Raw genomic sequence first — 11,152 nt, forward strand, 5'->3', positions numbered from 1 at the left:
CGATTTTTAAATTTGTAATTTTTTTGGATATTTCCCCCATTTGCGGGGAACGAGGGAAAATTTTTAAATTTTTAAGGGTAATGTCTTCAACTAGATACAATTTGTGATCTTTTGACGTATTGTTAAAAGAAATCGGTCCAGTGAGAGCTGAGAAAAAGTAGTGACAGACACAAAAAAAAAAAAAAAAATAAACACATCATGGTAAAATTAATACCTTCTCAGCTTCGCATCGAAGCTAAAATTAATACATCAGTTAAACGTGTGTATGGCCACCTCTATCATCAACTATTCAGTTCAATGTACTTTTACTATTGCAGTAAACACGACTGGACTGTTATATTATCAATGGTGTAGAAATTTAACTTGAATACAAAAGTTTTTTTTTTCTTAAAACCTACTCCATATTTAAAATTATTTAAATAAGTATGGCTATTGTGATTTTTGCTTTTACATTTTCTACCAATTTGATAAACTATTAATCTAAAGCATAATTTAAGACACTTCAATGTTGTTTTCTCAATAAATAGCCCACAAAAACACTACATACAGTAAAAAAACATGTAAAAGTCTTAAAATACGTTATAACTGATTTTGTTGATTTTTAATTATTTATTTTCATTTTATTTTTTGGAAAACGCATATTCGTTTAAAAAAAGATTCTAGAAGTTTAATTTTTTATGCCAAGTACGATAATTATATTAGATTTATTATTTTATGGACAGTTAATTAATGATTAATTACAAATTTAACAAAATTGATTGTATTATTACATTTTGTCGTATCAATATATCAATTTTGGTTTACTGAATTACTTTAAGATAGTACCAATTATATTATTATTAAAGATAAGAATATTTGAGTTATTTTCGACAACTGACATAATTTGTGTCGTATAAATGCAGCAGACAATTTGTGAACACGTTAAATATACGGTGGGGCGAATGCGTTACGACAGTCTAGTCTCAAGGTCATACGCGACATAATAACACGTGCCGCGTGGAGTTACAAACTTACAAACAAACAAACATACATGTGAAACTAATATAAGCGTGTTAAAAATTAAACTTCTAGAATCTTTTTTTAAACGAATATGCGTTTTCTAAAAAATAAAATGAAAATAAATAATTAAAAATCAACAAAATCAGTTATAACGTATTTTAAGACTTTTACATGTTTTTTTACTGTATGTAGTGTTTTTGTGGGCTATTTATTGAGAAAACAACATTGAAGTTATTATTTTTGAATTTCTTGTAAAATTTCCTTTACTTGAGTTTTACTTTTATTATTCTAAGTTAAGAGAAAAAAAAGTTATGAGACATAGATCAGTTATTTCTATTAAATTTGACTCTTCGACTCAACTTAATAGGCCCGGGGGCACGGGTTAACCTTAACGGATCGGTCCCAAATTTTGCACAGCTCATTTTTTTGACCATTAAAAAAAAATTAAGGGGTAGCGTAAAAAAAAAAAAAAATTCGATTTTTGAGGGCCACCCTAATGTATACATTCAGTAGAACATTTTTTTAGTTTAATTCTCAACATATTTTATGTAGTTTCCTATTAACTTTTTGATTTTTAAATTCAGTTTGTTAGTCACAGAACTCTAAAAGTAAAAGGTATGAAGCTGAGGTTTTTAAAATATGAGACATTTTATTTTAGTTTTATAGTATTAAATATTATTTAAATTAAAAAATATAATAAAATTTAATAATTTAAAATATTTTATTTTCAAATATCAAAGATAATTACAATATTATTAATCATTCAAATTTTAATAATTAAAAATCATATAATGTTTTATTTTTATTCAAATATAAATAAAAGTTTACTCTGTATAACGTTTATCTTCATAAGACTGTATTAGATTGTTTATTTCAACAAGAGTGTTTAGATCATACTCAATACCGTAAGTATTGTTAATTTCAATAAGTTTATTAATATTTGAATCATATATTTCTTGAATTTTTATAAGTTGTTCTTCCATTGGTATATTATTTTCAGACAGACTATTAAGGAGAGATATTGCTGGATTTTCTATACAACAGAATTGAACCTTTTGAGTATGAAATTCAAAAGCTGATCGAATGGCTACTAGCCCTGTTTCAAGAGATTTTTCAAAACTGTTTGATGTTGTAATATCTTTTATTTTTTCTATATCAATCAAAATATTTAAAATAAAATGAACTCTGTTAAGAAGTGTATCTTTTACAATTTCAATGGGTTTATTGAAGACAATAAAGACTTTTTTGACTGTACATATTTTTCTGGGATTATACCGCTATCGCATATACTAGGGTTTGCCGAAGATTATAAAAAAATACTCATAAACTGTACCCAATCATTAATATGTACGAGGAGTTCATCAGACATAAACGTAATCAAATTATTCAATGTGAACGAGTCCTCTGAAAAACTTAAATGCAGCACGGGAACTTCTGATGATAATGAGGTTGTCAAGCTATTAGATACGAGTACCACAGTAAAAGAAAAACTGTCTACAGTATCAATTAAACTAACAAAAGTTGTATGGAATATGCCAATCGTCAAAGTGACCGAAAAGGAACAATTAAAATTACTTAGAGTTTTAGATAGTAAAAAGCCTATACATTGCGCCCATAGAAATTGGGAACTGTGTGAATATCCGTTTGTACCACAAAACAAATCGTTTTCGTGGACCGTTAAAACATGTAATAATTTTCAAAAGCCCCGTCATGTTATAGTAGGATTTCAAACAGACCGTAAAAATAGTGAAAGTAAATCAATGTCTGAATTCGATCACTGTAATTTAACAAATCTTAAAATCCATTTAAATTTATAAGTTTACCCGTACATCAATTTAAGATGTAATTTTGACTGTAAGCTATTTAGTATTTATGATAGACCTTGGTGTTCGCCTTTAGTAAATAAAAAACAATTTCTTAATTTAATACCTATTGCCGTAATCGACATGTCAAAGCAGAACGATACAATTACAGTCTCGTCTTTTGACCTACGTATTGAAATTGAAGCATCAGCTGCGTTCTCTGCTAATACAACTGCATATGCTCTAGTAATTTCAGACAGTGTATTTACATATACACCTTTTGACGGAACTGTCCGTATAATTTAAATTAAATTTTTTACACGTTTATGTAAACATTTATTATTAACCTTGTAATTATTATTATTATTATGAAATAAATATATTATATACAAATAACAACACTTTGTTTTTTATTTTAGATTATAAGTTTATAATTTGAAACTAGTACAATATATAAAGTTATAACCCACCTGTCCAGCCGATAGGGTCCTATAAGGGGCCTGGTCCACTCGCCTCTCGTCTGTTCTTCCAAAAAGCGAGTTCACCAACGGAACATTGTCATCCGCCTAGATTATTATACCTGGGACTATGTATAATTTAAAAAAATGTAGAAAATGTAATTGTTATAAAAATATTGGTTACTGTGATTTGACATTGGACAACATAGTTGACATAGATGGATAATTAAGATTATTAATACTGCACTATTCTGATAATGAATGTACAAACTTATATACTTATAACATTCCTTGATAAAATATACAAAATATAGTGCTATACAAAATGCAAAATAGTATTATAATATAAATTCTGCGAGGACAAAAAAAAGTTCAAATCGAAAAAAGTACAATTGAACAGTAAGTTAATTATAAAGCAAAAGATAAATATGACAATAAACAAGATTTAATATATCAACAAATTTGTATGGCACACATATTTAAAAGAAATCGACAGAAAGTACCTTAATAAAATTATGATTAATAATATACAAAAAAAAAACGGTAGCACAGTTGAGTCGAGGCACAGTGTGGACGGGGCATAGGTAGGATTTATGAAAATCAGTGTACTCCCCTTGACAGGTATTTTAAATTAAAATAAAATACAAAACCCAGAATTTTAACACAAAAAATCATATTTTTGAATACGGTAGTCATTTTTACCATGAAGACAAATCCAGAGGTCAAATTTTTTTTTTTTTAATTAAAATATATTACATAGGCTTTAATTTAAGATATATAAAAAATGTCAGTATTTCTGGAAGGCTTTCAAAAATTAAGTTTCAATAAGCATATTTAAAGTTTTGACCCCCCTTGTATAAAGGGGTATGATCCGATTTACAAAAAAAGTGTGTCAGATGAAAGGGGTATATAAAATTATTTATACAAAAATAATAATATTGATATATACATTTCTCCAAAAGTTATAGCAATATAAATTTAATGATATAACATATAAAATCGAGAATTTTTTCACGGAAATCGTACGTTCTTCTTGAACTTTGATGTCCGTTTTCACTATGAAGAAAATTCCAGAGGTGAAATTTTTTTTTTTCAAAATAAATTATATTACATAAGCTTTAAATTAAGGTACATATAAAAGTGTCAGTCTTTCCGAAACATTATCAAAAGTTAAGTTGAAAAAGTTCTATTTTCTATACGAATTTTAAAAATTTGCACACCCCCTGTATAAAGGGAAATGGTCCGATTTAAAAAAAAAGTATGTCGAATGAAAGAAATATATATAAAATATTTATCATTAAAGAATAAAGTTGATTCATGCTTTTTTTAAAAAGTTATAGCAACATAATGTTAAAAATGTCTTACCGTATAACGTGTGTTTCGCTTATTATTTCTAAGCCGGTTAATCAAAGAGATTAATATTGTCAACGTTCTAGCTGTAACACTATCAGTTCTCTAGCGCATACGGTCTTATTAGCGGCTGCCTCGGCGGTCTCGAAATTATACAATATAATAATATAATTACGCTATCGCAACCCATCTACGTCTTCAATCGTACTTATCGCGATTGCATTTTTAACTTTATTATGCTATAACTTTTTAAAAAATGTATGGATCAATACAATATTTTATGAGAAATAATATTTTTTAATAATCCCTTTTTCATTCGACATACTTTATCTTGATCGAGATATTAATAAGGAACTCGCAGATCATGTAGCTTTTGGAATAATACATCAACTTTTTTAAAATTAAACACAATCTAAAGATTTGCATCGAAGCGTTTATTTTTGATAGTGATTTTAATCACTGTCAGATATCAATATAATTGATCCAACTATGCCACGTCACCACTATGCCGCGACCTCCCTGTGCTGGGTTTTTTTTTAATTAAACGTCAATGCTAATTTTATATTATCTAGTAAATAATATTTTCAGTAATATTTCTTATTTTTAAAATCTGACCATTATCTTTTATACAAACTTTATTTTTGAAATTGTTCCGTAAATACTGACACTTTTAATTATATCATAAGTTGACCACTAGACTTCACTTCATGCTGAAAACGAATTTCAAAGTTAAAGAAAAACGTACGATTTTTGTGAAAAAATTTTTTTTAAATATGGGACATTTTATTTTAGTTTTATCAAATTAAAGTATTTTTTAGTGGTATATGCCAATTAAATAATTTTTAAATTAAAAAATAAAATTCAATTTAATAGTTAAATATTTTATTTTCAAATATAATAGATATTTACATTATAATTTTTAATAAATCAAATTTTAACAATACCAAAATCATATTACATTTTACTTTTAATTAAAATATTGATAAAAGTGTTTCATGATGTCGAGCTTCCAACTGAATTCGAATCTGTTGTATCTAGAATGACATCAAGACTCTCTGGATCATATTGAAAACCGTAATTATTGTTAGTTACAGTAAGTTTCTGAATATTTGAAAGAATACTTTCATGTTCTTTTAGTATTAATTGATTATTGTAATACAAATGAATACATTGTGTATTTCCTAAATCACTTCTACCAAAAAAATTTACAGACTCAACATGATTGTTAAAAAAATTATCAATTTCTTTGTCTGCCTTCTCTAATTCTTTTCTAAAATTTTCCTCTTGTGTAAGTGGAATTTTGTCCTTTAGTTCTATCAATATATCTAAAGTAGTATAAATTTCATTAGTAAGTATATTTGGAGTATCCGTGGAAAAATGAACCATATGAGAAAAGTATAATAATGAATTTTTCATTTTTCGAAGTTCGTTATGAAAGAGTGGATAATCCAAATTCAATCGTACTGAAAATGCTGTATCCGGATCATCATTGTTTTGATAATTAAGCCAATTATAAATTATTAAAACGAGTATACGATGTATATCAATAGCATAGAGAACACTCAATAACAAATGGAATTGCCATACTCTATCGTTAAAATTCTTTACTGTAATACGCTTAGGCTTCGAATTATTTGAGAATAATGTATTTAAATGAAACACTGTACGATTTTCTTGAAAATTCAGACTATAGAAACTAAATTGAATGGCATATGAATTATACGTTAATTTTTTCCACGATGGATGTTGCACCAAAGTATTAAATTTAGAAACACTTAATGCCGTTACTCTAAAATTAATAGAACCAGATATACAAAGTAAAGAAAATATAAACAGTTTAAACATTTTGGAAAAATGATTTTTCATGAACAATACGATTACAGAGAAAAAATGTCTTCCCTTTTTTTATACTAGTAAATGGTACTCTTGTTTTTGTTTAATATAAAAAAACACGATTGTTATTTTTGGTTAAACTTAGAGTATTGGGTAAATAAAGTCTATTAAAGTGTACTTAATAAAATGCGTATTTACGCAAATATAGATTATATTTGCCATTATTTTATACCTTTATGTTAATGCTACTTTTAAATTATCTAGTGATTAATATTTTTAGTAATATTTCATATTTTTAAAATTAATTTTTATTTAATTTGTAAAACTTAAAAGTGCTTATAGAAATAAGAACTATTAAATTAAAAAATAAAATAAAATTTAGTAGTTTAAAATATTTTATTTCCAAATATAAAGATAATTACAATATTATTAGGCCAGTCAACAAAGGAAAAATGGCGGAAAATTCCCAATCAAAAATTTTTTTTTTTTTAAAGTTGAATAAAGATATGTATCGTACAATAGTTGTTTAAAAAACAATTTTAAATAAAAAAAATATTTTATATTTTTTCATTTAAACAAATATTGTTCGAGTTACATTTCATTTAATAGTAGTACTAAAATATATTTTCCAATTTTTTTCATTTTACGGTTACTTTTTATAATGTTATACTTACATTAGACACAATGTTATAAATATATATGTGTGTATGTGTGAGTTTATTTATTTATAGTATCATTAAAGTGTAGTGTATATTAATATAGAAGCGATAGAGTAGGTAATTGATTTGACGCTATATTGTTTAAACCTAACTAAACGCTAAATTGTACATACCCAAACAACAATCATATTATGTCAATTTCTGCTAATCTTTTTCTTTTTCTTTGGCATAATCCCAACTACTTGGGGTCGGCCACCCTCATCCTAAACTTCCACTTGACACGATCTCCCACATCATCTACGCTCACATCAGCTGTCCTCATATCGCATTCAATAACATTCCTCAATCTCTTTTTTGGTCTTCCTCTACCTCTTCTTTCTTTAACATTCATTTCTATAACTGTTCTTACAGCTTCCCATTCTTCTCTTCTCATAACATGACTCAATCATCTAAGTCTATTTTCTCTCATCTTATCCACGATTAACGCTACACTTATATTCCCTCTTATATGCTCGTTCCTTATTTTATCTTTTCTAGTCACTCCACTCATCTAACTAAGCATTTTCATCTCTGCTCTACTTTCTTATCAACCGCCCAACACTCTGAACCATACATCATAGATGGTCTCACTACATTGTTGTAGAATTTACCTTTTAGCCTCATTGGAATTCTTTTATCGCAAAAGACACCAGACGCTTCTCTCTACTTCAACCACCCGCACTTAATCCTGTGTCTTACATTCTCGTCATTACCACCGTTCTTTTGCACTATTGATCCTAAATACTTAAAACTTTCTACTTCCCCATTCACACTCTCGCCTATTGTCACTGATCTCCTCATTTCACCAACCTCATGTTCTCTTTTGTCACCCAGCCAGAATTTCTGGTAATGATAAAATTAATTGTCATAAAGTGTCTAAAATTGGTCTTGTTCTAGTAAACTCAATGGTGGATAATAACTTTCATGATATAAATCTTAATAGGTCAAATAAAGTTAAAAATAAAATGATTAAAGTAAACCCATTGCTATTATTTCAACTTATCGCTATTTAAAAAAAAAACCAGCAGTGTCCCGGCACATTGTGTATAATTGGGTGCATAGATGATATATGACAGTGATTAAAATCATTATCAAAAAACAACGCCTAGATGCAAATCTGTAGGTAGTGTTTAATTTTAAAATATTAATGGATTATTACAAGAGCTACATGATCTCCTATTTCCTTATTTATATCCTAAATACAAGTTATATGCATTACTAGTGCAAAGTATGTAATCGATGGAGGATTTCTTCACTATAAAGTTATTTGTCAAATGTATCAAACAAAATTTTTTTCCATTTTCTTAATCATTTTCCCATTCTAAATTTTGATAGAATACATCTTCAACAAAAGTACAATCTTCTTAATCTTCAATCTTTATTTTTATTGAATTTTTACGACATTGACCTTTGCAATTTTCACATATAATAAAACATTTAAGCCCTGTTTTTCGGCAGACACAATTTTTACCAACTCCAGCACCTGAATAAACGCCGTTTTATGACAATTATCTTTATTATTAGGAGAAATTCCGGTGGCAATTGACATAATATAATTGTTGTTTGGGAATGTACAATTTAGCGTTTAGTTAGGTTTAAACAATATAGCGTCAAATCAATTACCTACTCTATCGCTTGTATATTAATATACACTACACTTTAATGATACTATAAATAAATAAACTCACACATACACACATATATATTTATAACATTGTGTCTAATGTAAGTATAACATTATAAAAAGTAACCGTAAAATGAAAAAAATTGGAAAATATATTTTAGTACTACTATTAAATGAAATGTAACTCGAAAAATATAAAATATTTTTTTTATTTAAAATTGTTTTTTAAACAACTTTTGTACGAAACTTTTTTTTATAAGTTAAATATTTTTTGAGAAAATTAAAAAAGCTCATATTTATGAAATTTTGTGAGGCTGTAAAAAAAAAGCTCAAGTCCAATCGATGAAGACTTTTAGTATTTCATTATACATATCTTAATTCAACTTTAAAAAAAAAAAAATTTGGTTGGAAATTTTTTCCGCCATTCGCCAAAATTACTCCGTCGTTGACTGGCCTATAATACTACAGAGATAAATAAAATGTGTCCATTATAATTGAAATATTTAATTCAAAACATAAAAGTTTTATTCTATTGGCAACATAAGCTATACAAAAATAAAATTATGATATTTTACATATGAAAAAATTTTAATATATATGTTTCATACATTTAAAGAGTTTGTCAAAGTATTTTTTGATTTCTTATATATAATATAATATGTTTTTTGTATGTGAATAAATAATTATATAATCTCTTCATTGGTTATTATTCAAAAATTATTTTAATTTAATAATTTTATAAAGTATAAATAAACATAGGGAAAAATATGTATTTCACGTACAATTTTAGCTTCGATGCGAAGCTGAGAAGGTATTGGTTTTACTAAGATGTGTTTTTTTTTTTTTTTCTGTTACCACTTTTTCTCAGCTCTCACCGAACGGATTTCTTTCAACGATACGTCAAAAGATCACAAATCGTATCTAGTCGAAGACATTACCCTTAAAAATTGAAAAAAATTCCCTCGTTCCCCGTAAATGGGGGAAACCTCCAAAAAAATTACAAATTTAAAAATCGCTAATTTTCGAAATTTTTTCAATTTTTTTTACTAAAAACTGCCGTAACTTTTTCAAAAATGAACATATCAATATAATTTTTTTTTTTTATAGATGCTTGATGTCTTTACTTATTATTTGGTATATTTAATTTGTAAATTTGACCTTTTTTCTGCCCACAGGGGGGGATTTAAAATGACAATTTTTTCACAAAAAATTAACTTTTTCAACTTAACTTTTGAAAATGTTCCGGAAGGTCTGACACTTTTATATATATCTTAAATTAAAGCTAATGTAATATACTTTAATTTGAAAAAAAAAAATTTGACCTCTGGACTTGTCTTCGTGGTGAAAGTTGACATCAAAGTTAATAAAAAATTACGATTTTTGTAAAATAATTTTTTTTTATATTTTTAACTTAATAATGCTCTAACTTTTTCAAAAATGAACATATCAATATAATTTTTTTTTATATAGATGCTTGATGTCTTTACTTATCATTTGGTATATTTTTTTTGTAAATCTGACACTTAACCTGCCCACAGGGGGGGATTTAAAATGACAACTTTTTCACAAAAAATTTACTTTTTCAACATAACTTTTGAAAATGTTCCGGAAGGTCTGACACTTTTATATATATCTTAAATTAAAGCTAATGTAATATACTTTAATTTGAAAAAAAAAAATTTGACCTCTGGACTTTTCTTCACGGCGAAAATGGCTACCGAATGCTATTTTCGTGTGAAAATTCTCGATTTTATTATTCATATTATATTTAACTTTATAATGCTATAACTTATTGAAAAGTTTATGGATCCACACAATTTTTTTATGAGAAATAATATTTTTTAATAAACCTTCATTCGACATACTTTATCTTAATCGAGATATTAAGGAACCAGCAGATCAAGTAAATTTTAGAATAAAACACCAATTTTTTTAAAATTTAACACTATCTAAAGATTTTTATCGAAGCGTTTATTTTTGATAGTGATTTTAATCACTGTCAGATATCATTATACTTGATCCAACTATACCACGTCACAACTGTGCCGCGACCCCCCTGTGCTGGGTTTTTATAGCTGTTTTTAAAACTCAATACTTTTATTTTAAAAATGAACATATCAATACAATTTTTTTTTTATAGATGCTTGATATCTATACCTATCATTTGGTATATTTTTTTTATAAATCTAATCCTTTACCTGCACACAGGGAGGATTTAAAATGAATACTTTTTCACAAAAAATTAACTTTTGAAAGTATTCTGGAACGTCTGACACTATTATATATATTTTAAATTAAAGATAATGTTGTTCAAAAGTTATGTGTAGCCGGTAAAGTTACACATAACTCGAGTTGGCATTACCCCTCTCAATGTAATGACAACAATCG

General features: G+C 26.7%; 1 protein-coding gene across 2 annotated transcripts in view; it reads left to right on the top strand.

Annotated features, from left to right (window-relative positions):
• LOC126905864 (uncharacterized) overlaps window positions 1–11,152 on the top strand; it is a 254,847-nt gene that overhangs the window by 228,772 nt on the left and 14,923 nt on the right. The window lies entirely within an intron of this gene.

Source organism: Daktulosphaira vitifoliae, unplaced genomic scaffold (assembly GCF_025091365.1).
Source record: "Daktulosphaira vitifoliae isolate Bord-2020 unplaced genomic scaffold, ASM2509136v1 Scaffold_4, whole genome shotgun sequence".
NCBI classification, from domain to species: Eukaryota; Metazoa; Arthropoda; class Insecta; order Hemiptera; family Phylloxeridae; genus Daktulosphaira; species Daktulosphaira vitifoliae.